The 26,473-nt window shown below is 62.9% G+C and overlaps 7 pseudogenes; all 7 read left to right on the forward strand.

The window, feature by feature from the left end:
- The first annotated feature begins 2,147 nt into the window (after nucleotides 1-2,147).
- LOC142871095 (uncharacterized) lies at nucleotides 2,148-2,266 on the forward strand (annotated as a pseudogene).
- A 3,909-nt stretch (nucleotides 2,267-6,175) lies between these two features.
- On the forward strand, nucleotides 6,176-6,294 carry LOC142871096 (uncharacterized; annotated as a pseudogene).
- Nucleotides 6,295-10,171: 3,877 nt separating this feature from the next.
- On the forward strand, nucleotides 10,172-10,290 carry LOC142871097 (uncharacterized; annotated as a pseudogene).
- Nucleotides 10,291-14,185: 3,895 nt separating this feature from the next.
- Nucleotides 14,186-14,304, forward strand: LOC142871098 (uncharacterized; annotated as a pseudogene).
- Nucleotides 14,305-18,187: 3,883 nt separating this feature from the next.
- On the forward strand, nucleotides 18,188-18,306 carry LOC142871099 (uncharacterized; annotated as a pseudogene).
- A 3,875-nt stretch (nucleotides 18,307-22,181) lies between these two features.
- LOC142871133 (uncharacterized) lies at nucleotides 22,182-22,300 on the forward strand (annotated as a pseudogene).
- A 3,913-nt stretch (nucleotides 22,301-26,213) lies between these two features.
- Nucleotides 26,214-26,332, forward strand: LOC142871100 (uncharacterized; annotated as a pseudogene).
- Nucleotides 26,333-26,473: the final 141 nt, after the last annotated feature.

Consider the following 26,473-nt stretch of genomic DNA (forward strand, 5'->3'; position numbering starts at 1 on the left):
GTGCTCCCGCTGTGCCGTGGGGGCCCAGCCTGGTGTCTTCTCTGAGGCCCCGCGGCTGCCGCTCCCCGCAAGGGGATAGCCGCGGAGGTGGGGACCGCCTCCTCATGGGGACGTACACCCAGCTCTCCACGTCGGATTCCGGGGCTCTCTGTCCTGCCAGAAGGCCCAGCTGGCCTGCGGGTCCTTAGAGTGGCAAAAACATCCGAAAACTGAGATGGAGGGTCCGGTGGGTGTCTGCACTTTTGTGCTGGGCACCCCAGGGAGGCCCGGGGGCTGGCTGGACAATGCGGTCTGCTGGGCTGGGGGGGGTTTGGAGGAGCAACTGATGCCCTTTGCACTTTGGGTAGCAAGTGTCTGAGGTGTCTCTGGGCCCTGTGCCATGTGGGGGCGGGGGCGGGGGCGGGGTGGGAGGAGGAGGAGATGGAGGAGGAGGAGGAGGAGGAGGAGGAGGTGGGAAGGGCCGTGGCCTGCAGTCGTGTTCCCCGGGGTGGCACAGCATGTGGCTTCTTCCACAGGCTGCTTGGCCTGGGCTCCCTGCACCTGGGCCTTTGGAGGACTGGCCCTGTGCTTGCCAACACTTCCTGCAGGGACCCAGAGCTGGGAGGTTGCATCTCTCAGCCCTGGGTCGGGCAGAGCCCCAGCGGGCCATGCCCACAACCTCTCTCAGCAGGGGTCCCCCAGAAGGCTCCTTTGGGACCAGGATTCTCTTGCGGGTGACTCTTTAAGGTCTGGCCCCTGGATGGAGGGGCACCAGGAGTAGAGGAGCAGGAAGGGGAAGGGGGTGGCCATGCGAGGGGACACTTTCAGGCCAAGTCCCAGCTTCAGCCTGATCCTCCTGGGAACCCCGGGGTGGACATCACACCTCCTGGTTGCCCCGCTCTGAGACAAGGAGCCGGGCTTCGCATTCCCACAGCAGCCAGTCGTGGGCTGAGGACACCTGGGGCGTTGGGAACTCCCTGGCTTCTCCTTGGATTAACATCTGGAGCTGCTTGTGAATTGTGCCGCCACACACACCCGAGTGCAGGTGTCTTCTGCACAGACTGCGGGCCTCGCTCTTCTGAATGCCGCTAGCTCGCCACCCACCCACGGGAGAACCTGGTCAGGGTACTTTCTCTCGGGGGCAGACTCTCATCCGGGCGGGGGGCTACCGGTGTCTCTGTTTGCTCCTTTCTTTCTTCCATTTCGGAAAAGGCTTCCTTACTGGGTGTGGAAATCTCCTATGCCTTTCCTCGCCTATTCTGTCAGCTCTAAAATTCTCTTTCGGTTGCCACCCTCACAGATGGATTAGGAAACTCTTTGCGGTGCACTCATTAGTGAAATGACCTCAATGACGCTGGAATCCAATATCTAATCGCCGATTTTTAGCGAGTCCACACGCCAGGGTGGTTGGGGTCCAATGCAGCCCCGGCCAGGCCCAGGCCCCTTGGACTGGGCCACAGGAGGACACAGAGGAGGGTCCCGGCCCCCACGGTAGCGGTGCGGGCAGTTCTCCAAGGGCTTGGGTGTTTTCCAGAGGGAGGAGATGGAGGGGACTGATTTCTTCAGCGCCCCACAAACCACGCCACCCCACCCCACCCATGGGACACATCCCGAGAGAGAGAGAGAGAGAGAGACGCCCCATACACTGGCTCCCCTCCCCCGTGCGCTGTGCCCCAGCCCTGGCCCGGGGGAATAGGCGGCCGCCGGGCCACAGGGTGGGGGGCACAGCTGAAAGGGGTTGTGGGGGAGGGCGGCCCCTGGCTGGGGTCAAAGGGCGAGCGCCCCGCCCGCCCACCCGCCCGTGCGCAGTCAGCGGCCCCGGAGGCGCGCTGGGGGTGGGGGGCGGGGAGGTGAAGGAGGCCAGGCGAGGAGAGGAGGGGGGCTGGAAGGTCTCCACCTTGGCGGGTCCAGCCGTGGAGGCGCATCTTGTGTGAGTGTGAGTGAGTGAGTGAGTGTGAGTGTGAGTGTGTGTGTATAGAGAGACAGCCCCCAACCCCGGCCCGCCGCTCCCTGCCCGCCCCGCCTGTCACCCCGTCCCTCGGAGCCCACGGGACCCGGCCGGCGAACTCAACAGGCCCGGCCCGGCGCGGGGCCTGGGGCGGGAGGAGGCGGCGGGGAAGCGCGCAGAGAGGCTCGGCTTCTTGAGCGGGGCAGGGGCGCCCTCCGCCGTCCACGACCACACCACCCCGAACGCGCCCGATCCCGTCTGGTCTCGGAAGCTAAGCAGGGTCGGGCCTGGTTAGAACTTGGATGGGAGACCGCCCGGGAATACCGGGTGCCATAGGCTTCTTCTTCTTTTTTTTTTTTTTTTGCCTCTGGTTCTGTGGCGTTTCTGGGAGTGCGGGGGCGGCCCGGGGTGGGGGTGACCCCCACCCTCAGCGCCCGCCGCGGTGCCTGGCGCCCCAGCCCGCACCGTGGGGCCTCCTCTTGTCCCGAGCCGTGACACCGCCGCCACGCGGCAGCATGCGTGGCTTCTGGACAGTCAGGTCTCAGACCAAAGGTCTGCTCTGTGGGAGCCGACACGCCGGAGGAAACCTTGAGAGTCTGAGAGGGGAGGGAGTTCCAGAAGAAGGCCTGGATGTCATTTTGAGGGAGTATGTGACCAGAACTCGTCCCGTTGCTTTTGGGGTTCTATGGGCTACACGTAGGAATCTTTGGTGGTGGCACCTGATGTTCGGGGATCCGGAGTCACACCCAGACCTGCTCCACAGGCCTCCTTTTACTTTTCTCTACGGATTCATTTTTTTTTTTTTTTTTTTGAGACAGAGTCTCGGTTTGTTGCCCAGGCTAGACTGAGTGCCGTGGCGTCAGCCTAGCTCACAGCAACTTCAAACTCCTGGGCTCGAGTGATCCTTCTGCCTCAGCCTCCAGGGTAGCTGGGACTGCAGGCATGCGCCACCATGCCCCGCTAATTTTTTATATATATATCAGTTGGCCAATTAATTTCTTTCTATTTATAGTAGAGACGGGGTCTCGCTCTTGCTCAGGCTGGTTTTGAACTCCTGACCTTGAGCAATCCGCCCGCCTCGGCCTCCCAAGAGCTAGGATTACAGGCGTGAGCCACAGCGCCCGGCCGGATTCATTATTTTTAAAAAGTGTCTCTTATCTCTATTATTGCATTTTCTTTTCTCTCTCTTTTCAAGCAGATGATGGGAGTCCAAGTTTTAAGGTGACATGTGTTGCCCGTGCCCCCCTCCCCCCCCGTGTTCTTATTCATTTACCTCTCATGTTGCTCCAGCATATTGTGGGGGCACCAATGTTAAGGTCGGCTGCGTTGCCCTCTCCCAGCCTCCCCCCTCGGGTCAGAGCTTCAAGTGCGCCCATCCCCCAGTCGGTGCGCACCCACCCCATTCCTAATGGATGTGTACGCCCATCCCCTCCCCCCACCCGCCCGACACCCACCCGAAGAAGGTGATTCCTCTGTGTCCACTTAGGTGTCCATCGGTTCGTACCCATTTGCTGGTGAGCGCGAGCACGTGGTGCTCGTGTGTCCATTCTTGGGATACTTGGCTTACTGGAACGGGTTCCAGCTCTGGCCAGGAGAACCACGAGAGGTGCCCCCTCACCGCTGCTCCTCATAGCCGAATAGCACTCCGTGGTGTCCACGCGCCACATTTTATTTACCCACTCGTGGGTCGATGGGCACTCGGGTGGCTTCCAGGTCTTTGCGATTGTGACTTGTGCCCTGACTCTAACCCTAACCCTTACCCAGCCCGTCTCCTCCACGGCCCCTGCCTGACTGACTCCTTCCCGCCCGGCCTGTCACCTGTCACCGTCACCGTCCTCTGCCCCTGCCTGACACGCTCCTCCCCGCCCGGGCCGTCACCTGTCACCGTCCTCTGCCCCTGCCTGACACGCTCCTCCCCGCCCGGGCCGTCACCGTCCTCGGCCCCTGCCTGACGGGGCTCCTCCGTCGCCTGGGCCTTCCAAGGGCTTGGTGTGGACGCTGGTTCCAGGACGCCCTCCCAGGAACCCGGTAGCAGGGCGGCCGCAGCGTCTCGCGCAACCCAACCGTCCGCCGGCTGGCCGCCGTGGCTAAGTGGCCTGCGGGGGACGTGCTCCCGCTGTGCCGTGGGGGCCCAGCCTGGTGTCTTCTCTGAGGCCCCGCGGCTGCCGCTCCCCGCAAGGGGATAGCCGCGGAGGTGGGGACCGCCTCCTCATGGGGACGTACACCCAGCTCTCCACGTCGGATTCCGGGGCTCTCTGTCCTGCCAGAAGGCCCAGCTGGCCTGCGGGTCCTTAGAGTGGCAAAAACATCCGAAAACTGAGATGGAGGGTCCGGTGGGTGTCTGCACTTTTGTGCTGGGCACCCCAGGGAGGCCCGGGGGCTGGCTGGACAATGCGGTCTGCTGGGCTGGGGGGGGTTTGGAGGAGCAACTGATGCCCTTTGCACTTTGGGTAGCAAGTGTCTGAGGTGTCTCTGGGCCCTGTGCCATGTGGGGGCGGGGGCGGGGGCGGGGTGGGAGGAGGAGGAGGAGGAGGAGGAGGAGGAGGAGGAGGTGGGAAGGGCCATGGCCTGCAGTCGTGTTCCCCGGGGTGGCACAGCATGTGGCTTCTTCCACAGGCTGCTTGGCCTGGGCTCCCTGCACCTGGGCCTTTGGAGGACTGGCCCTGTGCTTGCCAACACTTCCTGCAGGGACCCAGAGCTGGGAGGTTGCATCTCTCAGCCCTGGGTCGGGCAGAGCCCCAGCGGGCCATGCCCACAACCTCTCTCAGCACGGGTCCCCCAGAAGGCTCCTTTGGGACCAGGATTCTCTTGCGGGTGACTCTTTAAGGTCTGGCCCCTGGATGGAGGGGCACCAGGAGTAGAGGAGCAGGAAGGGGAAGGGGGTGGCCATGCGAGGGGACACTTTCAGGCCAAGTCCCAGCTTCAGCCTGATCCTCCTGGGAACCCCGGGGTGGACATCACACCTCCTGGTTGCCCCGCTCTGAGACAAGGAGCCGGGCTTCGCATTCCCACAGCAGCCAGTCGTGGGCTGAGGACACCTGGGGCGTTGGGAACTCCCTGGCTTCTCCTTGGATTAACATCTGGAGCTGCTTGTGAATTGTGCCGCCACACACACCCGAGTGCAGGTGTCTTCTGCACAGACTGCGGGCCTCGCTCTTCTGAATGCCGCTAGCTCGCCACCCACCCACGGGAGAACCTGGTCAGGGTACTTTCTCTCGGGGGCAGACTCTCATCCGGGCGGGGGGCTACCGGTGTCTCTGTTTGCTCCTTTCTTTCTTCCATTTCGGAAAAGGCTTCCTTACTGGGTGTGGAAATCTCCTATGCCTTTCCTCGCCTATTCTGTCAGCTCTAAAATTCTCTTTCGGTTGCCACCCTCACAGATGGATTAGGAAACTCTTTGCGGTGCACTCATTAGTGAAATGACCTCAATGACGCTGGAATCCAATATCTAATCGCCGATTTTTAGCGAGTCCACACGCCAGGGTGGTTGGGGTCCAATGCAGCCCCGGCCAGGCCCAGGCCCCTTGGACTGGGCCACAGGAGGACACAGAGGAGGGTCCCGGCCCCCACGGTAGCGGTGCGGGCAGTTCTCCAAGGGCTTGGGTGTTTTCCAGAGGGAGGAGATGGAGGGGACTGATTTCTTCAGCGCCCCACAAACCACGCCACCCCACCCCACCCATGGGACACATCCCGAGAGAGAGAGAGAGAGAGAGAGACGCCCCATACACTGGCTCCCCTCCCCCGTGCGCTGTGCCCCAGCCCTGGCCCGGGGGAATAGGCGGCCGCCGGGCCACAGGGTGGGGGGCACAGCTGAAAGGGGTTGTGGGGGAGGGCGGCCCCTGGCTGGGGTCAAAGGGCGAGCGCCCCGCCCGCCCACCCGCCCGTGCGCAGTCAGCGGCCCCGGAGGCGCGCTGGGGGTGGGGGGCGGGGAGGTGAAGGAGGCCAGGCGAGGAGAGGAGGGGGGCTGGAAGGTCTCCACCTTGGCGGGTCCAGCCGTGGAGGCGCATCTTGTGTGAGTGTGAGTGAGTGAGTGAGTGTGAGTGTGAGTGTGTGTGTATAGAGAGACAGCCCCCAACCCCGGCCCGCCGCTCCCTGCCCGCCCCGCCTGTCACCCCGTCCCTCGGAGCCCACGGGACCCGGCCGGCGAACTCAACAGGCCCGGCCCGGCGCGGGGCCTGGGGCGGGAGGAGGCGGCGGGGAAGCGCAGAGAGGCTCGGCTTCTTGAGCGGGGCAGGGGCGCCCTCCGCCGTCCACGACCACACCACCCCGAACGCGCCCGATCCCGTCTGGTCTCGGAAGCTAAGCAGGGTCGGGCCTGGTTAGAACTTGGATGGGAGACCGCCCGGGAATACCGGGTGCCATAGGCTTCTTCTTCTTTTTTTTTTTTTTTTTGCCTCTGGTTCTGTGGCGTTTCTGGGAGTGCGGGGGCGGCCCGGGGTGGGGGTGACCCCCACCCTCAGCGCCCGCCGCGGTGCCTGGCGCCCCAGCCCGCACCGTGGGGCCTCCTCTTGTCCCGAGCCGTGACACCGCCGCCACGCGGCAGCATGCGTGGCTTCTGGACAGTCAGGTCTCAGACCAAAGGTCTGCTCTGTGGGAGCCGACACGCCGGAGGAAACCTTGAGAGTCTGAGAGGGGAGGGAGTTCCAGAAGAAGGCCTGGATGTCATTTTGAGGGAGTATGTGACCAGAACTCATCCCGTTGCTTTTGGGGTTCTATGGGCTACACGTAGGAATCTTTGGTGGTGGCACCTGATGTTCGGGGATCCGGAGTCACACCCAGACCTGCTCCACAGGCCTCCTTTTACTTTTCTCTTCGGATTCATTTTTTTTTTTTTTTTTTTTTTTGAGACAGAGTCTCGGTTTGTTGCCCAGGCTAGACTGAGTGCCGTGGCGTCAGCCTAGCTCACAGCAACTTCAAACTCCTGGGCTCGAGTGATCCTTCTGCCTCAGCCTCCAGGGTAGCTGGGACTGCAGGCATGCGCCACCATGCCCCGCTAATTTTTTATATATATATCAGTTGGCCAATTAATTTCTTTCTATTTATAGTAGAGACGGGGTCTCGCTCTTGCTCAGGCTGGTTTTGAACTCCTGACCTTGAGCAATCCGCCCGCCTCGGCCTCCCAAGAGCTAGGATTACAGGCGTGAGCCACAGCGCCCGGCCGGATTCATTATTTTTAAAAAGTGTCTCTTATCTCTATTATTGCATTTTCTTTTCTCTCTCTTTTCAAGCAGATGATGGGAGTCCAAGTTTTAAGGTGACATGTGTTGCCCGTGCCCCCCTCCCCCCCGTGTTCTTATTCATTTACCTCTCATGTTGCTCCAGCATATTGTGGGGGCACCAATGTTAAGGTCGGGTGCGTTGCCCTCTCCCAGCCTCCCCCCTCGGGTCAGAGCTTCAAGTGCGCCCATCCCCCAGTCGGTGCGCACCCACCCCATTCCTAATGGATGTGTACGCCCATCCCCTCCCCCCACCCGCCCGACACCCACCCGAAGAAGGTGATTCCTCTGTGTCCACTTAGGTGTCCATCGGTTCGTACCCATTTGCTGGTGAGCGCGAGCACGTGGTGCTCGTGTGTCCATTCTTGGGATACTTGGCTTACTGGAACGGGTTCCAGCTCTGGCCAGGAGAACCACGAGAGGTGCCCCCTCACCGCTGCTCCTCATAGCCGAATAGCACTCCGTGGTGTCCACGCGCCACATTTTATTTACCCACTCGTGGGTCGATGGGCACTCGGGTGGCTTCCAGGTCTTTGCGATTGTGACTTGTGCCCTGACTCTAACCCTAACCCTTACCCAGCCCGTCTCCTCCACGGCCCCTGCCTGACTGACTCCTTCCCGCCCGGCCTGTCACCTGTCACCGTCCTCTGCCCCTGCCTGACACGCTCCTCCCCGCCCGGGCCGTCACCTGTCACCGTCCTCTGCCCCTGCCTGACACGCTCCTCCCCGCCCGGGCCGTCACCGTCCTCGGCCCCTGCCTGACGGGGCTCCTCCGTCGCCTGGGCCTTCCAAGGGCTTGGTGTGGACGCTGGTTCCAGGACGCCCTCCCAGGAACCCGGTAGCAGGGCGGCCGCAGCGTCTCGCGCAACCCAACCGTCCGCCGGCTGGCCGCCGTGGCTAAGTGGCCTGCGGGGGACGTGCTCCCGCTGTGCCGTGGGGGCCCAGCCTGGTGTCTTCTCTGAGGCCCCGCGGCTGCCGCTCCCCGCAAGGGGATAGCCGCGGAGGTGGGGACCGCCTCCTCATGGGGACGTACACCCAGCTCTCCACGTCGGATTCCGGGGCTCTCTGTCCTGCCAGAAGGCCCAGCTGGCCTGCGGGTCCTTAGAGTGGCAAAAACATCCGAAAACTGAGATGGAGGGTCCGGTGGGTGTCTGCACTTTTGTGCTGGGCACCCCAGGGAGGCCCGGGGGCTGGCTGGACAATGCGGTCTGCTGGGCTGGGGGGGGTTTGGAGGAGCAACTGATGCCCTTTGCACTTTGGGTAGCAAGTGTCTGAGGTGTCTCTGGGCCCTGTGCCATGTGGGGGCGGGGGCGGGGGCGGGGTGGGAGGAGGAGGAGGAGGAGGAGGAGGAGGAGGTGGGAAGGGCCATGGCCTGCAGTCGTGTTCCCCGGGGTGGCACAGCATGTGGCTTCTTCCACAGGCTGCTTGGCCTGGGCTCCCTGCACCTGGGCCTTTGGAGGACTGGCCCTGTGCTTGCCAACACTTCCTGCAGGGACCCAGAGCTGGGAGGTTGCATCTCTCAGCCCTGGGTCGGGCAGAGCCCCAGCGGGCCATGCCCACAACCTCTCTCAGCAGGGGTCCCCCAGAAGGCTCCTTTGGGACCAGGATTCTCTTGCGGGTGACTCTTTAAGGTCTGGCCCCTGGATGGAGGGGCACCAGGAGTAGAGGAGCAGGAAGGGGAAGGGGGTGGCCATGCGAGGGGACACTTTCAGGCCAAGTCCCAGCTTCAGCCTGATCCTCCTGGGAACCCCGGGGTGGACATCACACCTCCTGGTTGCCCCGCTCTGAGACAAGGAGCCGGGCTTCGCATTCCCACAGCAGCCAGTCGTGGGCTGAGGACACCTGGGGCGTTGGGAACTCCCTGGCTTCTCCTTGGATTAACATCTGGAGCTGCTTGTGAATTGTGCCGCCACACACACCCGAGTGCAGGTGTCTTCTGCACAGACTGCGGGCCTCGCTCTTCTGAATGCCGCTAGCTCGCCACCCACCCACGGGAGAACCTGGTCAGGGTACTTTCTCTCGGGGGCAGACTCTCATCCGGGCGGGGGGCTACCGGTGTCTCTGTTTGCTCCTTTCTTTCTTCCATTTCGGAAAAGGCTTCCTTACTGGGTGTGGAAATCTCCTATGCCTTTCCTCGCCTATTCTGTCAGCTCTAAAATTCTCTTTCGGTTGCCACCCTCACAGATGGATTAGGAAACTCTTTGCGGTGCACTCATTAGTGAAATGACCTCAATGACGCTGGAATCCAATATCTAATCGCCGATTTTTAGCGAGTCCACACGCCAGGGTGGTTGGGGTCCAATGCAGCCCCGGCCAGGCCCAGGCCCCTTGGACTGGGCCACAGGAGGACACAGAGGAGGGTCCCGGCCCCCACGGTAGCGGTGCGGGCAGTTCTCCAAGGGCTTGGGTGTTTTCCAGAGGGAGGAGATGGAGGGGACTGATTTCTTCAGCGCCCCACAAACCACGCCACCCCACCCCACCCATGGGACACATCCCCAGAGAGAGAGACGCCCCATACACTGGCTCCCCTCCCCCGTGCGCTGTGCCCCAGCCCTGGCCCGGGGGAATAGGCGGCCGCGGGCCACAGGGTGGGGGGCACAGCTGAAAGGGGTTGTGGGGGAGGGCGGCCCCTGGCTGGGGTCAAAGGGCGAGCGCCCCCGCCCGTGCGCAGTCAGCGGCCCCGGAGGCGCGCTGGGGGTGGGGGGCGGGGAGGTGAAGGAGGCCAGGCGAGGAGAGGAGGGGGGCTGGAAGGTCTCCACCTTGGCGGGTCCAGCCGTGGAGGCGCATCTTGTGTGAGTGTGAGTGAGTGAGTGAGTGTGAGTGTGAGTGTGTGTGTATAGAGAGACAGCCCCCAACCCCGGCCCGCCGCTCCCTGCCCGCCCCGCCTGTCACCCCGTCCCTCGGAGCCCACGGGACCCGGCCGGCGAACTCAACAGGCCCGGCCCGGCGCGGGGCCTGGGGCGGGAGGAGGCGGCGGGGAAGCGCAGAGAGGCTCGGCTTCTTGAGCGGGGCAGGGGCGCCCTCCGCCGTCCACGACCACACCACCCCGAACGCGCCCGATCCCGTCTGGTCTCGGAAGCTAAGCAGGGTCGGGCCTGGTTAGAACTTGGATGGGAGACCGCCCGGGAATACCGGGTGCCATAGGCTTCTTCTTCTTTTTTTTTTTTTTTTGCCTCTGGTTCTGTGGCGTTTCTGGGAGTGCGGGGGCGGCCCGGGGTGGGGGTGACCCCCACCCTCAGCGCCCGCCGCGGTGCCTGGCGCCCCAGCCCGCACCGTGGGGCCTCCTCTTGTCCCGAGCCGTGACACCGCCGCCACGCGGCAGCATGCGTGGCTTCTGGACAGTCAGGTCTCAGACCAAAGGTCTGCTCTGTGGGAGCCGACACGCCGGAGGAAACCTTGAGAGTCTGAGAGGGGAGGGAGTTCCAGAAGAAGGCCTGGATGTCATTTTGAGGGAGTATGTGACCAGAACTCGTCCCGTTGCTTTTGGGGTTCTATGGGCTACACGTAGGAATCTTTGGTGGTGGCACCTGATGTTCGGGGATCCGGAGTCACACCCAGACCTGCTCCACAGGCCTCCTTTTACTTTTCTCTACGGATTCATTTTTTTTTTTTTTTTTTGAGACAGAGTCTCGGTTTGTTGCCCAGGCTAGACTGAGTGCCGTGGCGTCAGCCTAGCTCACAGCAACTTCAAACTCCTGGGCTCGAGTGATCCTTCTGCCTCAGCCTCCAGGGTAGCTGGGACTGCAGGCATGCGCCACCATGCCCCGCTAATTTTTTATATATATATCAGTTGGCCAATTAATTTCTTTCTATTTATAGTAGAGACGGGGTCTCGCTCTTGCTCAGGCTGGTTTTGAACTCCTGACCTTGAGCAATCCGCCCGCCTCGGCCTCCCAAGAGCTAGGATTACAGGCGTGAGCCACAGCGCCCGGCCGGATTCATTATTTTTAAAAAGTGTCTCTTATCTCTATTATTGCATTTTCTTTTCTCTCTCTTTTCAAGCAGATGATGGGAGTCCAAGTTTTAAGGTGACATGTGTTGCCCGTGCCCCCCTCCCCCCCCGTGTTCTTATTCATTTACCTCTCATGTTGCTCCAGCATATTGTGGGGGCACCAATGTTAAGGTCGGGTGCGTTGCCCTCTCCCAGCCTCCCCCCTCGGGTCAGAGCTTCAAGTGCGCCCATCCCCCAGTCGGTGCGCACCCACCCCATTCCTAATGGATGTGTACGCCCATCCCCTCCCCCCACCCGCCCGACACCCACCCGAAGAAGGTGATTCCTCTGTGTCCACTTAGGTGTCCATCGGTTCGTACCCATTTGCTGGTGAGCGCGAGCACGTGGTGCTCGTGTGTCCATTCTTGGGATACTTGGCTTACTGGAACGGGTTCCAGCTCTGGCCAGGAGAACCACGAGAGGTGCCCCCTCACCGCTGCTCCTCATAGCCGAATAGCACTCCGTGGTGTCCACGCGCCACATTTTATTTACCCACTCGTGGGTCGATGGGCACTCGGGTGGCTTCCAGGTCTTTGCGATTGTGACTTGTGCCCTGACTCTAACCCTAACCCTTACCCAGCCCGTCTCCTCCACGGCCCCTGCCTGACTGACTCCTTCCCGCCCGGCCTGTCACCTGTCACCGTCACCGTCCTCTGCCCCTGCCTGACACGCTCCTCCCCGCCCGGGCCGTCACCTGTCACCGTCCTCTGCCCCTGCCTGACACGCTCCTCCCCGCCCGGGCCGTCACCGTCCTCGGCCCCTGCCTGACGGGGCTCCTCCGTCGCCTGGGCCTTCCAAGGGCTTGGTGTGGACGCTGGTTCCAGGACGCCCTCCCAGGAACCCGGTAGCAGGGCGGCCGCAGCGTCTCGCGCAACCCAACCGTCCGCCGGCTGGCCGCCGTGGCTAAGTGGCCTGCGGGGGACGTGCTCCCGCTGTGCCGTGGGGGCCCAGCCTGGTGTCTTCTCTGAGGCCCCGCGGCTGCCGCTCCCCGCAAGGGGATAGCCGCGGAGGTGGGGACCGCCTCCTCATGGGGACGTACACCCAGCTCTCCACGTCGGATTCCGGGGCTCTCTGTCCTGCCAGAAGGCCCAGCTGGCCTGCGGGTCCTTAGAGTGGCAAAAACATCCGAAAACTGAGATGGAGGGTCCGGTGGGTGTCTGCACTTTTGTGCTGGGCACCCCAGGGAGGCCCGGGGGCTGGCTGGACAATGCGGTCTGCTGGGCTGGGGGGGGTTTGGAGGAGCAACTGATGCCCTTTGCACTTTGGGTAGCAAGTGTCTGAGGTGTCTCTGGGCCCTGTGCCATGTGGGGGCGGGGGCGGGGGCGGGGTGGGAGGAGGAGGAGATGGAGGAGGAGGAGGAGGAGGAGGAGGAGGAGGTGGGAAGGGCCGTGGCCTGCAGTCGTGTTCCCCGGGGTGGCACAGCATGTGGCTTCTTCCACAGGCTGCTTGGCCTGGGCTCCCTGCACCTGGGCCTTTGGAGGACTGGCCCTGTGCTTGCCAACACTTCCTGCAGGGACCCAGAGCTGGGAGGTTGCATCTCTCAGCCCTGGGTCGGGCAGAGCCCCAGCGGGCCATGCCCACAACCTCTCTCAGCACGGGTCCCCCAGAAGGCTCCTTTGGGACCAGGATTCTCTTGCGGGTGACTCTTTAAGGTCTGGCCCCTGGATGGAGGGGCACCAGGAGTAGAGGAGCAGGAAGGGGAAGGGGGTGGCCATGCGAGGGGACACTTTCAGGCCAAGTCCCAGCTTCAGCCTGATCCTCCTGGGAACCCCGGGGTGGACATCACACCTCCTGGTTGCCCCGCTCTGAGACAAGGAGCCGGGCTTCGCATTCCCACAGCAGCCAGTCGTGGGCTGAGGACACCTGGGGCGTTGGGAACTCCCTGGCTTCTCCTTGGATTAACATCTGGAGCTGCTTGTGAATTGTGCCGCCACACACACCCGAGTGCAGGTGTCTTCTGCACAGACTGCGGGCCTCGCTCTTCTGAATGCCGCTAGCTCGCCACCCACCCACGGGAGAACCTGGTCAGGGTACTTTCTCTCGGGGGCAGACTCTCATCCGGGCGGGGGGCTACCGGTGTCTCTGTTTGCTCCTTTCTTTCTTCCATTTCGGAAAAGGCTTCCTTACTGGGTGTGGAAATCTCCTATGCCTTTCCTCGCCTATTCTGTCAGCTCTAAAATTCTCTTTCGGTTGCCACCCTCACAGATGGATTAGGAAACTCTTTGCGGTGCACTCATTAGTGAAATGACCTCAATGACGCTGGAATCCAATATCTAATCGCCGATTTTTAGCGAGTCCACACGCCAGGGTGGTTGGGGTCCAATGCAGCCCCGGCCAGGCCCAGGCCCCTTGGACTGGGCCACAGGAGGACACAGAGGAGGGTCCCGGCCCCCACGGTAGCGGTGCGGGCAGTTCTCCAAGGGCTTGGGTGTTTTCCAGAGGGAGGAGATGGAGGGGACTGATTTCTTCAGCGCCCCACAAACCACGCCACCCCACCCCACCCATGGGACACATCCCCAGAGAGAGAGACGCCCCATACACTGGCTCCCCTCCCCCGTGCGCTGTGCCCCAGCCCTGGCCCGGGGGAATAGGCGGCCGCGGGCCACAGGGTGGGGGGCACAGCTGAAAGGGGTTGTGGGGGAGGGCGGCCCCTGGCTGGGGTCAAAGGGCGAGCGCCCCCGCCCGTGCGCAGTCAGCGGCCCCGGAGGCGCGCTGGGGGTGGGGGGCGGGGAGGTGAAGGAGGCCAGGCGAGGAGAGGAGGGGGGCTGGAAGGTCTCCACCTTGGCGGGTCCAGCCGTGGAGGCGCATCTTGTGTGAGTGTGAGTGAGTGAGTGAGTGTGAGTGTGAGTGTGTGTGTATAGAGAGACAGCCCCCAACCCCGGCCCGCCGCTCCCTGCCCGCCCCGCCTGTCACCCCGTCCCTCGGAGCCCACAGGACCCGGCCGGCGAACTCAACAGGCCCGGCCCGGCGCGGGGCCTGTGGCGGGAGGAGGCGGCGGGGAAGCGCGCAGAGAGGCTCGGCTTCTTGAGCGGGGCAGGGGCGCCCTCCGCCGTCCACGACCACACCACCCCGAACGCGCCCGATCCCGTCTGGTCTCGGAAGCTAAGCAGGGTCGGGCCTGGTTAGAACTTGGATGGGAGACCGCCCGGGAATACCGGGTGCCATAGGCTTCTTCTTCTTTTTTTTTTTTTTTTTGCCTCTGGTTCTGTGGCGTTTCTGGGAGTGCGGGGGCGGCCCGGGGTGGGGGTGACCCCCACCCTCAGCGCCCGCCGCGGTGCCTGGCGCCCCAGCCCGCACCGTGGGGCCTCCTCTTGTCCCGAGCCGTGACACCGCCGCCACGCGGCAGCATGCGTGGCTTCTGGACAGTCAGGTCTCAGACCAAAGGTCTGCTCTGTGGGAGCCGACACGCCGGAGGAAACCTTGAGAGTCTGAGAGGGGAGGGAGTTCCAGAAGAAGGCCTGGATGTCATTTTGAGGGAGTATGTGACCAGAACTCGTCCCGTTGCTTTTGGGGTTCTATGGGCTACACGTAGGAATCTTTGGTGGTGGCACCTGATGTTCGGGGATCCGGAGTCACACCCAGACCTGCTCCACAGGCCTCCTTTTACTTTTCTCTACGGATTCATTTTTTTTTTTTTTTTTTTGAGACAGAGTCTCGGTTTGTTGCCCAGGCTAGACTGAGTGCCGTGGCGTCAGCCTAGCTCACAGCAACTTCAAACTCCTGGGCTCGAGTGATCCTTCTGCCTCAGCCTCCAGGGTAGCTGGGACTGCAGGCATGCGCCACCATGCCCCGCTAATTTTTTATATATATATCAGTTGGCCAATTAATTTCTTTCTATTTATAGTAGAGACGGGGTCTCGCTCTTGCTCAGGCTGGTTTTGAACTCCTGACCTTGAGCAATCCGCCCGCCTCGGCCTCCCAAGAGCTAGGATTACAGGCGTGAGCCACAGCGCCCGGCCGGATTCATTATTTTTAAAAAGTGTCTCTTATCTCTATTATTGCATTTTCTTTTCTCTCTCTTTTCAAGCAGATGATGGGAGTCCAAGTTTTAAGGTGACATGTGTTGCCCGTGCCCCCCTCCCCCCCCGTGTTCTTATTCATTTACCTCTCATGTTGCTCCAGCATATTGTGGGGGCACCAATGTTAAGGTCGGGTGCGTTGCCCTCTCCCAGCCTCCCCCCTCGGGTCAGAGCTTCAAGTGCGCCCATCCCCCAGTCGGTGCGCACCCACCCCATTCCTAATGGATGTGTATGCCCATCCCCTCCCCCCACCCGCCCGACACCCACCCGAAGAAGGTGATTCCTCTGTGTCCACTTAGGTGTCCATCGGTTCGTACCCATTTGCTGGTGAGCGCGAGCACGTGGTGCTCGTGTGTCCATTCTTGGGATACTTGGCTTACTGGAACGGGTTCCAGCTCTGGCCAGGAGAACCACGAGAGGTGCCCCCTCACCGCTGCTCCTCATAGCCGAATAGCACTCCGTGGTGTCCACGCGCCACATTTTATTTACCCACTCGTGGGTCGATGGGCACTCGGGTGGCTTCCAGGTCTTTGCGATTGTGACTTGTGCCCTGACTCTACCCCTAACCCTTACCCAGCCCGTCTCCTCCACGGCCCCTGCCTGACTGACTCCTTCCCGCCCGGCCTGTCACCTGTCACCGTCCTCTGCCCCTGCCTGACACGCTCCTCCCCGCCCGGGCCGTCACCTGTCACCGTCCTCTGCCCCTGCCTGACACGCTCCTCCCCGCCCGGGCCGTCACCGTCCTCGGCCCCTGCCTGACGGGGCTCCTCCATCGCCTGGGCCTTCCAAGGGCTTGGTGTGGACGCTGGTTCCAGGACGCCCTCCCAGGAACCCGGTAGCAGGGCGGCCGCAGCGTCTCGCGCAACCCAACCGTCCGCCGGCTGGCCGCCGTGGCTAAGTGGCCTGCGGGGGACGTGCTCCCGCTGTGCCGTGGGGGCCCAGCCTGGTGTCTTCTCTGAGGCCCCGCGGCTGCCGCTCCCCGCAAGGGGATAGCCGCGGAGGTGGGGACCGCCTCCTCATGGGGACGTACACCCAGCTCTCCACGTCGGATTCCGGGGCTCTCTGTCCTGCCAGAAGGCCCAGCTGGCCTGCGGGTCCTTAGAGTGGCAAAAACATCCGAAAACTGAGATGGAGGGTCCGGTGGGTGTCTGCACTTTTGTGCTGGGCACCCCAGGGAGGCCCGGGGGCTGGCTGGACAATGCGGTCTGCTGGGCTGGGGGGGGTTTGGAGGAGCAACTGATGCCCTTTGCACTTTGGGTAGCAAGTGTCTGAGGTGTCTCTGGGCCCTGTGCCATGTGGGGGCGGGGGCGGGGGCGGGGTGGGAGGAGGAGGAGGAGGAGGAGGAGGAGGAGGAGGAGGTGGGAAGGGCCATGGCCTGCAGTCGTGTTCCCCGGGGTGGCACAGCATGTGGCTTCTTCCACAGGCTGCTTGGCCTGGGCTCCCTGCACCTGGGCCTTTGGAGGACTGGCCCTGTGCTTGCCAACACTTCCTGCAGGGACCCAGAGCTGGGAGGTTGCATCTCTCAGCCCTGGGTCGGGCAGAGCCCCAGCGGGCCATGCCCACAACCTCTCTCAGCAGGGGTCCCCCAGAAGGCTCCTTTGGGACCAGGATTCTCTTGCGGGTGACTCTTTAAGGTCTGGCCCCTGGATGGAGGGGCACCAGGAGTAGAGGAGCAGGAAGGGGAAGGGGGTGGCCATGCGAGGGGACACTTTCAGGCCAAGTCCCAGCTTCAGCCTGATCCTCCTGGGAACCCCGGGGTGGACATCACACCTCCTGGTTGCCCCGCTCTGAGACAAGGAGCCGGGCTTCGCATTCCCACAGCAGCCAGTCGTGGGCTGAGGACACCTGGGGCGTTGGGAACTCCCTGGCTTCTCCTTGGATTAACATCTGGAGCTGCTTGTGAATTGTGCCGCCACACACACCCGAGTGCAGGTGTCTTCTGCACAGACTGCGGGCCTCGCTCTTCTGAATGCCGCTAGCTCGCCACCCACCCACGGGAGAACCTGGTCAGGGTACTTTCTCTCGGGGGCAGACTCTCATCCGGGCGGGGGGCTACCGGTGTCTCTGTTTGCTCCTTTCTTCCATTTCGGAAAAGGCTTCCTTACTGGGTGTGGAAATCTCCTATGCCTTTCCTCGCCTATTCTGTCAGCTCTAAAATTCTCTTTCGGTTGCCACCCTCACAGATGGATTAGGAAACTCTTTGCGGTGCACTCATTAGTGAAATGACCTCAATGACGCTGGAATCCAATATCTAATCGCCGATTTTTAGCGAGTCCACACGCCAGGGTGGTTGGGGTCCAATGCAGCCCCGGCCAGGCCCAGGCCCCTTGGACTGGGCCACAGGAGGACACAGAGGAGGGTCCCGGCCCCCACGGTAGCGGTGCGGGCAGTTCTCCAAGGGCTTGGGTGTTTTCCAGAGGGAGGAGATGGAGGGGACTGATTTCTTCAGCGCCCCACAAACCACGCCACCCCACCCCACCCATGGGACACATCCCCAGAGAGAGAGACGCCCCATACACTGGCTCCCCTCCCCCGTGCGCTGTGCCCCAGCCCTGGCCCGGGGGAATAGGCGGCCGCGGGCCACAGGGTGGGGGGCACAGCTGAAAGGGGTTGTGGGGGAGGGCGGCCCCTGGCTGGGGTCAAAGGGCGAGCGCCCCCGCCCGTGCGCAGTCAGCGGCCCCGGAGGCGCGCTGGGGGTGGGGGGCGGGGAGGTGAAGGAGGCCAGGCGAGGAGAGGAGGGGGGCTGGAAGGTCTCCACCTTGGCGGGTCCAGCCGTGGAGGCGCATCTTGTGTGAGTGTGAGTGAGTGAGTGAGTGTGAGTGTGAGTGTGTGTGTATAGAGAGACAGCCCCCAACCCCGGCCCGCCGCTCCCTGCCCGCCCCGCCTGTCACCCCGTCCCTCGTCCCTCGGAGCCCACGGGACCCGGCCGGCGAACTCAACAGGCCCGGCCCGGCGCGGGGCCTGGGGCGGGAGGAGGCGGCGGGGAAGCGCAGAGAGGCTCGGCTTCTTGAGCGGGGCAGGGGCGCCCTCCGCCGTCCACGACCACACCACCCCGAACGCGCCCGATCCCGTCTGGTCTCGGAAGCTAAGCAGGGTCGGGCCTGGTTAGAACTTGGATGGGAGACCGCCCGGGAATACCGGGTGCCATAGGCTTCTTCTTCTTTTTTTTTTTTTTTTGCCTCTGGTTCTGTGGCGTTTCTGGGAGTGCGGGGGCGGCCCGGGGTGGGGGTGACCCCCACCCTCAGCGCCCGCCGCGGTGCCTGGCGCCCCAGCCCGCACCGTGGGGCCTCCTCTTGTCCCGAGCCGTGACACCGCCGCCACGCGGCAGCATGCGTGGCTTCTGGACAGTCAGGTCTCAGACCAAAGGTCTGCTCTGTGGGAGCCGACACGCCGGAGGAAACCTTGAGAGTCTGAGAGGGGAGGGAGTTCCAGAAGAAGGCCTGGATGTCATTTTGAGGGAGTATGTGACCAGAACTCGTCCCGTTGCTTTTGGGGTTCTATGGGCTACACGTAGGAATCTTTGGTGGTGGCACCTGATGTTCGGGGATCCGGAGTCACACCCAGACCTGCTCCACAGGCCTCCTTTTACTTTTCTCTACGGATTCATTTTTTTTTTTTTTTTTTTGAGACAGAGTCTCGGTTTGTTGCCCAGGCTAGACTGAGTGCCGTGGCGTCAGCCTAGCTCACAGCAACTTCAAACTCCTGGGCTCGAGTGATCCTTCTGCCTCAGCCTCCAGGGTAGCTGGGACTGCAGGCATGCGCCACCATGCCCCGCTAATTTTTTATATATATATCAGTTGGCCAATTAATTTCTTTCTATTTATAGTAGAGACGGGGTCTCGCTCTTGCTCAGGCTGGTTTTGAACTCCTGACCTTGAGCAATCCGCCCGCCTCGGCCTCCCAAGAGCTAGGATTACAGGCGTGAGCCACAGCGCCCGGCCGGATTCATTATTTTTAAAAAGTGTCTCTTATCTCTATTATTGCATTTTCTTTTCTCTCTCTTTTCAAGCAGATGATGGGAGTCCAAGTTTTAAGGTGACATGTGTTGCCCGTGCCCCCCTCCCCCCCCGTGTTCTTATTCATTTACCTCTCATGTTGCTCCAGCATATTGTGGGGGCACCAATGTTAAGGTCGGGTGCGTTGCCCTCTCCCAGCCTCCCCCCTCGGGTCAGAGCTTCAAGTGCGCCCATCCCCCAGTCGGTGCGCACCCACCCCATTCCTAATGGATGTGTATGCCCATCCCCTCCCCCCACCCGCCCGACACCCACCCGAAGAAGGTGATTCCTCTGTGTCCACTTAGGTGTCCATCGGTTCGTACCCATTTGCTGGTGAGCGCGAGCACGTGGTGCTCGTGTGTCCATTCTTGGGATACTTGGCTTACTGGAACGGGTTCCAGCTCTGGCCAGGAGAACCACGAGAGGTGCCCCCTCACCGCTGCTCCTCATAGCCGAATAGCACTCCGTGGTGTCCACGCGCCACATTTTATTTACCCACTCGTGGGTCGATGGGCACTCGGGTGGCTTCCAGGTCTTTGCGATTGTGACTTGTGCCCTGACTCTACCCCTAACCCTTACCCAGCCCGTCTCCTCCACGGCCCCTGCCTGACTGACTCCTTCCCGCCCGGCCTGTCACCTGTCACCGTCCTCTGCCCCTGCCTGACACGCTCCTCCCCGCCCGGGCCGTCACCTGTCACCGTCCTCTGCCCCTGCCTGACACGCTCCTCCCCGCCCGGGCCGTCACCGTCCTCGGCCCCTGCCTGACGGGGCTCCTCCGTCGCCTGGGCCTTCCAAGGGCTTGGTGTGGACGCTGGTTCCAGGACGCCCTCCCAGGAACCCGGTAGCAGGGCGGCCGCAGCGTCTCGCGCAACCCAACCGTCCGCCGGCTGGCCGCCGTGGCTAAGTGGCCTGCGGGGGACGTGCTCCCGCTGTGCCGTGGGGGCCCAGCCTGGTGTCTTCTCTGAGGCCCCGCGGCTGCCGCTCCCCGCAAGGGGATAGCCGCGGAGGTGGGGACCGCCTCCTCATGGGGACGTACACCCAGCTCTCCACGTCGGATTCCGGGGCTCTCTGTCCTGCCAGAAGGCCCAGCTGGCCTGCGGGTCCTTAGAGTGGCAAAAACATCCGAAAACTGAGATGGAGGGTCCGGTGGGTGTCTGCACTTTTGTGCTGGGCACCCCAGGGAGGCCCGGGGGCTGGCTGGACAATGCGGTCTGCTGGGCTGGGGGGGGTTTGGAGGAGCAACTGATGCCCTTTGCACTTTGGGTAGCAAGTGTCTGAGGTGTCTCTGGGCCCTGTGCCATGTGGGGGCGGGGGCGGGGGCGGGGTGGGAGGAGGAGGAGGAGGAGGAGGAGGAGGAGGTGGGAAGGGCCATGGCCTGCAGTCGTGTTCCCCGGGGTGGCACAGCATGTGGCTTCTTCCACAGGCTGCTTGGCCTGGGCTCCCTGCACCTGGGCCTTTGGAGGACTGGCCCTGTGCTTGCCAACACTTCCTGCAGGGACCCAGAGCTGGGAGGTTGCATCTCTCAGCCCTGGGTCGGGCAGAGCCCCAGCGGGCCATGCCCACAACCTCTCTCAGCAGGGGTCCCCCAGAAGGCTCCTTTGGGACCAGGATTCTCTTGCGGGTGACTCTTTAAGGTCTGGCCCCTGGATGGAGGGGCACCAGGAGTAGAGGAGCAGGAAGGGGAAGGGGGTGGCCATGCGAGGGGACACTTTCAGGCCAAGTCCCAGCTTCAGCCTGATCCTCCTGGGAACCCCGGGGTGGACATCACACCTCCTGGTTGCCCCGCTCTGAGACAAGGAGCCGGGCTTCGCATTCCCACAGCAGCCAGTCGTGGGCTGAGGACACCTGGGGCGTTGGGAACTCCCTGGCTTCTCCTTGGATTAACATCTGGAGCTGCTTGTGAATTGTGCCGCCACACACACCCGAGTGCAGGTGTCTTCTGCACAGACTGCGGGCCTCGCTCTTCTGAATGCCGCTAGCTCGCCACCCACCCACGGGAGAACCTGGTCAGGGTACTTTCTCTCGGGGGCAGACTCTCATCCGGGCGGGGGGCTACCGGTGTCTCTGTTTGCTCCTTTCTTTCTTCCATTTCGGAAAAGGCTTCCTTACTGGGTGTGGAAATCTCCTATGCCTTTCCTCGCCTATTCTGTCAGCTCTAAAATTCTCTTTCGGTTGCCACCCTCACAGATGGATTAGGAAACTCTTTGCGGTGCACTCATTAGTGAAATGACCTCAATGACGCTGGAATCCAATATCTAATCGCCGATTTTTAGCGAGTCCACACGCCAGGGTGGTTGGGGTCCAATGCAGCCCCGGCCAGGCCCAGGCCCCTTGGACTGGGCCACAGGAGGACACAGAGGAGGGTCCCGGCCCCCACGGTAGCGGTGCGGGCAGTTCTCCAAGGACTTGGGTGTTTTCCAGAGGGAGGAGATGGAGGGGACTGATTTCTTCAGCGCCCCACAAACCACGCCACCCCACCCCACCCATGGGACACATCCCCAGAGAGAGGGACGCCCCATACACTGGCTCCCCTCCCCCGTGCGCTGTGCCCCAGCCCTGGCCCGGGGGAATAGGCGGCCGCGGGCCACAGGGTGGGGGGCACAGCTGAAAGGGGTTGTGGGGGAGGGTGGCCCCTGGCTGGGGTCAAAGGGCGAGCGCCCCCGCCCGTGCGCAGTCAGCGGCCCCGGAGGCGCGCTGGGGGTGGGGGGCGGGGAGGTGAAGGAGGCCAGGCGAGGAGAGGAGGGGGGCTGGAAGGTCTCCACCTTGGCGGGTCCAGCCGTGGAGGCGCATCTTGTGTGAGTGTGAGTGAGTGAGTGAGTGTGAGTGTGAGTGTGTGTGTATAGAGAGACAGCCCCCAACCCCGGCCCGCCGCTCCCTGCCCGCCCCGCCTGTCACCCCGTCCCTCGGAGCCCACGGGACCCGGCCGGCGAACTCAACAGGCCCGGCCCGGCGCGGGGCCTGTGGCGGGAGGAGGCGGCGGGGAAGCGCGCAGAGAGGCTCGGCTTCTTGAGCGGGGCAGGGGCGCCCTCCGCCATCCACGACCACACCACCCCGAACGCGCCCGATCCCGTCTGGTCTCGGAAGCTAAGCAGGGTCGGGCCTGGTTAGAACTTGGATGGGAGACCGCCCGGGAATACCGGGTGCCATAGGCTTCTTCTTCTTTTTTTTTTTTTTTTTGCCTCTGGTTCTGTGGCGTTTCTGGGAGTGCGGGGGCGGCCCGGGGTGGGGGTGACCCCCACCCTCAGCGCCCGCCGCGGTGCCTGGCGCCCCAGCCCGCACCGTGGGGCCTCCTCTTGTCCCGAGCCGTGACACCGCCGCCACGCGGCAGCATGCGTGGCTTCTGGACAGTCAGGTCTCAGACCAAAGGTCTGCTCTGTGGGAGCCGACACGCCGGAGGAAACCTTGAGAGTCTGAGAGGGGAGGGAGTTCCAGAAGAAGGCCTGGATGTCATTTTGAGGGAGTATGTGACCAGAACTCGTCCCGTTGCTTTTGGGGTTCTATGGGCTACACGTAGGAATCTTTGGTGGTGGCACCTGATGTTCGGGGATCCGGAGTCACACCCAGACCTGCTCCACAGGCCTCCTTTTACTTTTCTCTACGGATTCATTTTTTTTTTTTTTTTTTTGAGACAGAGTCTCGGTTTGTTGCCCAGGCTAGACTGAGTGCCGTGGCGTCAGCCTAGCTCACAGCAACTTCAAACTCCTGGGCTCGAGTGATCCTTCTGCCTCAGCCTCCAGGGTAGCTGGGACTGCAGGCATGCGCCACCATGCCCCGCTAATTTTTTATATATATATCAGTTGGCCAATTAATTTCTTTCTATTTATAGTAGAGACGGGGTCTCGCTCTTGCTCAGGCTGGTTTTGAACTCCTGACCTTGAGCAATCCGCCCGCCTCGGCCTCCCAAGAGCTAGGATTACAGGCGTGAGCCACAGCGCCCGGCCGGATTCATTATTTTTAAAAAGTGTCTCTTATCTCTATTATTGCATTTTCTTTTCTCTCTCTTTTCAAGCAGATGATGGGAGTCCAAGTTTTAAGGTGACATGTGTTGCCCGTGCCCCCCTCCCCCCCGTGTTCTTATTCATTTACCTCTCATGTTGCTCCAGCATATTGTGGGGGCACCAATGTTAAGGTCGGGTGCGTTGCCCTCTCCCAGCCTCCCCCCTCGGGTCAGAGCTTCAAGTGCGCCCATCCCCCAGTCGGTGCGCACCCACCCCATTCCTAATGGATGTGTACGCCCATCCCCTCCCCCCACCCGCCCGACACCCACCCGAAGAAGGTGATTCCTCTGTGTCCACTTAGGTGTCCATCGGTTCGTACCCATTTGCTGGTGAGCGCGAGCACGTGGTGCTCGTGTGTCCATTCTTGGGATACTTGGCTTACTGGAACGGGTTCCAGCTCTGGCCAGGAGAACCACGAGAGGTGCCCCCTCACCGCTGCTCCTCATAGCCGAATAGCACTCCGTGGTGTCCACGCGCCACATTTTATTTACCCACTCGTGGGTCGATGGGCACTCGGGTGGCTTCCAGGTCTTTGCGATTGTGACTTGTGCCCTGACTCTAACCCTAACCCTTACCCAGCCCGTCTCCTCCACGGCCCCTGCCTGACTGACTCCTTCCCGCCCGGCCTGTCACCTGTCACCGTCACCGTCCTCTGCCCCTGCCTGACACGCTCCTCCCCGCCCGGGCCGTCACCTGTCACCGTCCTCTGCCCCTGCCTGACACGCTCCTCCCCGCCCGGGCCGTCACCGTCCTCGGCCCCTGCCTGACGGGGCTCCTCCGTCGCCTGGGCCTTCCAAGGGCTTGGTGTGGACGCTGGTTCCAGGACGCCCTCCCAGGAACCCGGTAGCAGGGCGGCCGCAGCGTCTCGCGCAACCCAACCGTCCGCCGGCTGGCCGCCGTGGCTAAGTGGCCTGCGGGGGACGTGCTCCCGCTGTGCCGTGGGGGCCCAGCCTGGTGTCTTCTCTGAGGCCCCGCGGCTGCCGCTCCCCGCAAGGGGATAGCCGCGGAGGTGGGGACCGCCTCCTCATGGGGACGTACACCCAGCTCTCCACGTCGGATTCCGGGGCTCTCTGTCCTGCCAGAAGGCCCAGCTGGCCTGCGGGTCCTTAGAGTGGCAAAAACATCCGAAAACTGAGATGGAGGGTCCGGTGGGTGTCTGCACTTTTGTGCTGGGCACCCCAGGGAGGCCCGGGGGCTGGCTGGACAATGCGGTCTGCTGGGCTGGGGGGGGTTTGGAGGAGCAACTGATGCCCTTTGCACTTTGGGTAGCAAGTGTCTGAGGTGTCTCTGGGCCCTGTGCCATGTGGGGGCGGGGGCGGGGGCGGGGTGGGAGGAGGAGGAGATGGAGGAGGAGGAGGAGGAGGAGGAGGAGGTGGGAAGGGCCGTGGCCTGCAGTCGTGTTCCCCGGGGTGGCACAGCATGTGGCTTCTTCCACAGGCTGCTTGGCCTGGGCTCCCTGCACCTGGGCCTTTGGAGGACTGGCCCTGTGCTTGCCAACACTTCCTGCAGGGACCCAGAGCTGGGAGGTTGCATCTCTCAGCCCTGGGTCGGGCAGAGCCCCAGCGGGCCATGCCCACAACCTCTCTCAGCAGGGGTCCCCCAGAAGGCTCCTTTGGGACCAGGATTCTCTTGCGGGTGACTCTTTAAGGTCTGGCCCCTGGATGGAGGGGCACCAGGAGTAGAGGAGCAGGAAGGGGAAGGGGGTGGCCATGCGAGGGGACACTTTCAGGCCAAGTCCCAGCTTCAGCCTGATCCTCCTGGGAACCCCGGGGTGGACATCACACCTCCTGGTTGCCCCGCTCTGAGACAAGGAGCCGGGCTTCGCATTCCCACAGCAGCCAGTCGTGGGCTGAGGACACCTGGGGCGTTGGGAACTCCCTGGCTTCTCCTTGGATTAACATCTGGAGCTGCTTGTGAATTGTGCCGCCACACACACCCGAGTGCAGGTGTCTTCTGCACAGACTGCGGGCCTCGCTCTTCTGAATGCCGCTAGCTCGCCACCCACCCACGGGAGAACCTGGTCAGGGTACTTTCTCTCGGGGGCAGACTCTCATCCGGGCGGGGGGCTACCGGTGTCTCTGTTTGCTCCTTTCTTTCTTCCATTTCGGAAAAGGCTTCCTTACTGGGTGTGGAAATCTCCTATGCCTTTCCTCGCCTATTCTGTCAGCTCTAAAATTCTCTTTCGGTTGCCACCCTCACAGATGGATTAGGAAACTCTTTGCGGTGCACTCATTAGTGAAATGACCTCAATGACGCTGGAATCCAATATCTAATCGCCGATTTTTAGCGAGTCCACACGCCAGGGTGGTTGGGGTCCAATGCAGCCCCGGCCAGGCCCAGGCCCCTTGGACTGGGCCACAGGAGGACACAGAGGAGGGTCCCGGCCCCCACGGTAGCGGTGCGGGCAGTTCTCCAAGGGCTTGGGTGTTTTCCAGAGGGAGGAGATGGAGGGGACTGATTTCTTCAGCGCCCCACAAACCACGCCACCCCACCCCACCCATGGGACACATCCCGAGAGAGAGAGAGAGAGAGACGCCCCATACACTGGCTCCCCTCCCCCGTGCGCTGTGCCCCAGCCCTGGCCCGGGGGAATAGGCGGCCGCCGGGCCACAGGGTGGGGGGCACAGCTGAAAGGGGTTGTGGGGGAGGGCGGCCCCTGGCTGGGGTCAAAGGGCGAGCGCCCCGCCCGCCCACCCGCCCGTGCGCAGTCAGCGGCCCCGGAGGCGCGCTGGGGGTGGGGGGCGGGGAGGTGAAGGAGGCCAGGCGAGGAGAGGAGGGGGGCTGGAAGGTCTCCACCTTGGCGGGTCCAGCCGTGGAGGCGCATCTTGTGTGAGTGTGAGTGAGTGAGTGAGTGTGAGTGTGAGTGTGTGTGTATAGAGAGACAGCCCCCAACCCCGGCCCGCCGCTCCCTGCCCGCCCCGCCTGTCACCCCGTCCCTCGGAGCCCACGGGACCCGGCCGGCGAACTCAACAGGCCCGGCCCGGCGCGGGGCCTGTGGCGGGAGGAGGCGGCGGGGAAGCGCGCAGAGAGGCTCGGCTTCTTGAGCGGGGCAGGGGCGCCCTCCGCCGTCCACGACCACACCACCCCGAACGCGCCCGATCCCGTCTGGTCTCGGAAGCTAAGCAGGGTCGGGCCTGGTTAGAACTTGGATGGGAGACCGCCCGGGAATACCGGGTGCCATAGGCTTCTTCTTCTTTTTTTTTTTTTTTTTGCCTCTGGTTCTGTGGCGTTTCTGGGAGTGCGGGGGCGGCCCGGGGTGGGGGTGACCCCCACCCTCAGCGCCCGCCGCGGTGCCTGGCGCCCCAGCCCGCACCGTGGGGCCTCCTC

This window comes from Microcebus murinus, chromosome 5, assembly GCF_040939455.1.
Source record: "Microcebus murinus isolate Inina chromosome 5, M.murinus_Inina_mat1.0, whole genome shotgun sequence".
Classification (NCBI taxonomy): Eukaryota; Metazoa; Chordata; class Mammalia; order Primates; family Cheirogaleidae; genus Microcebus; species Microcebus murinus.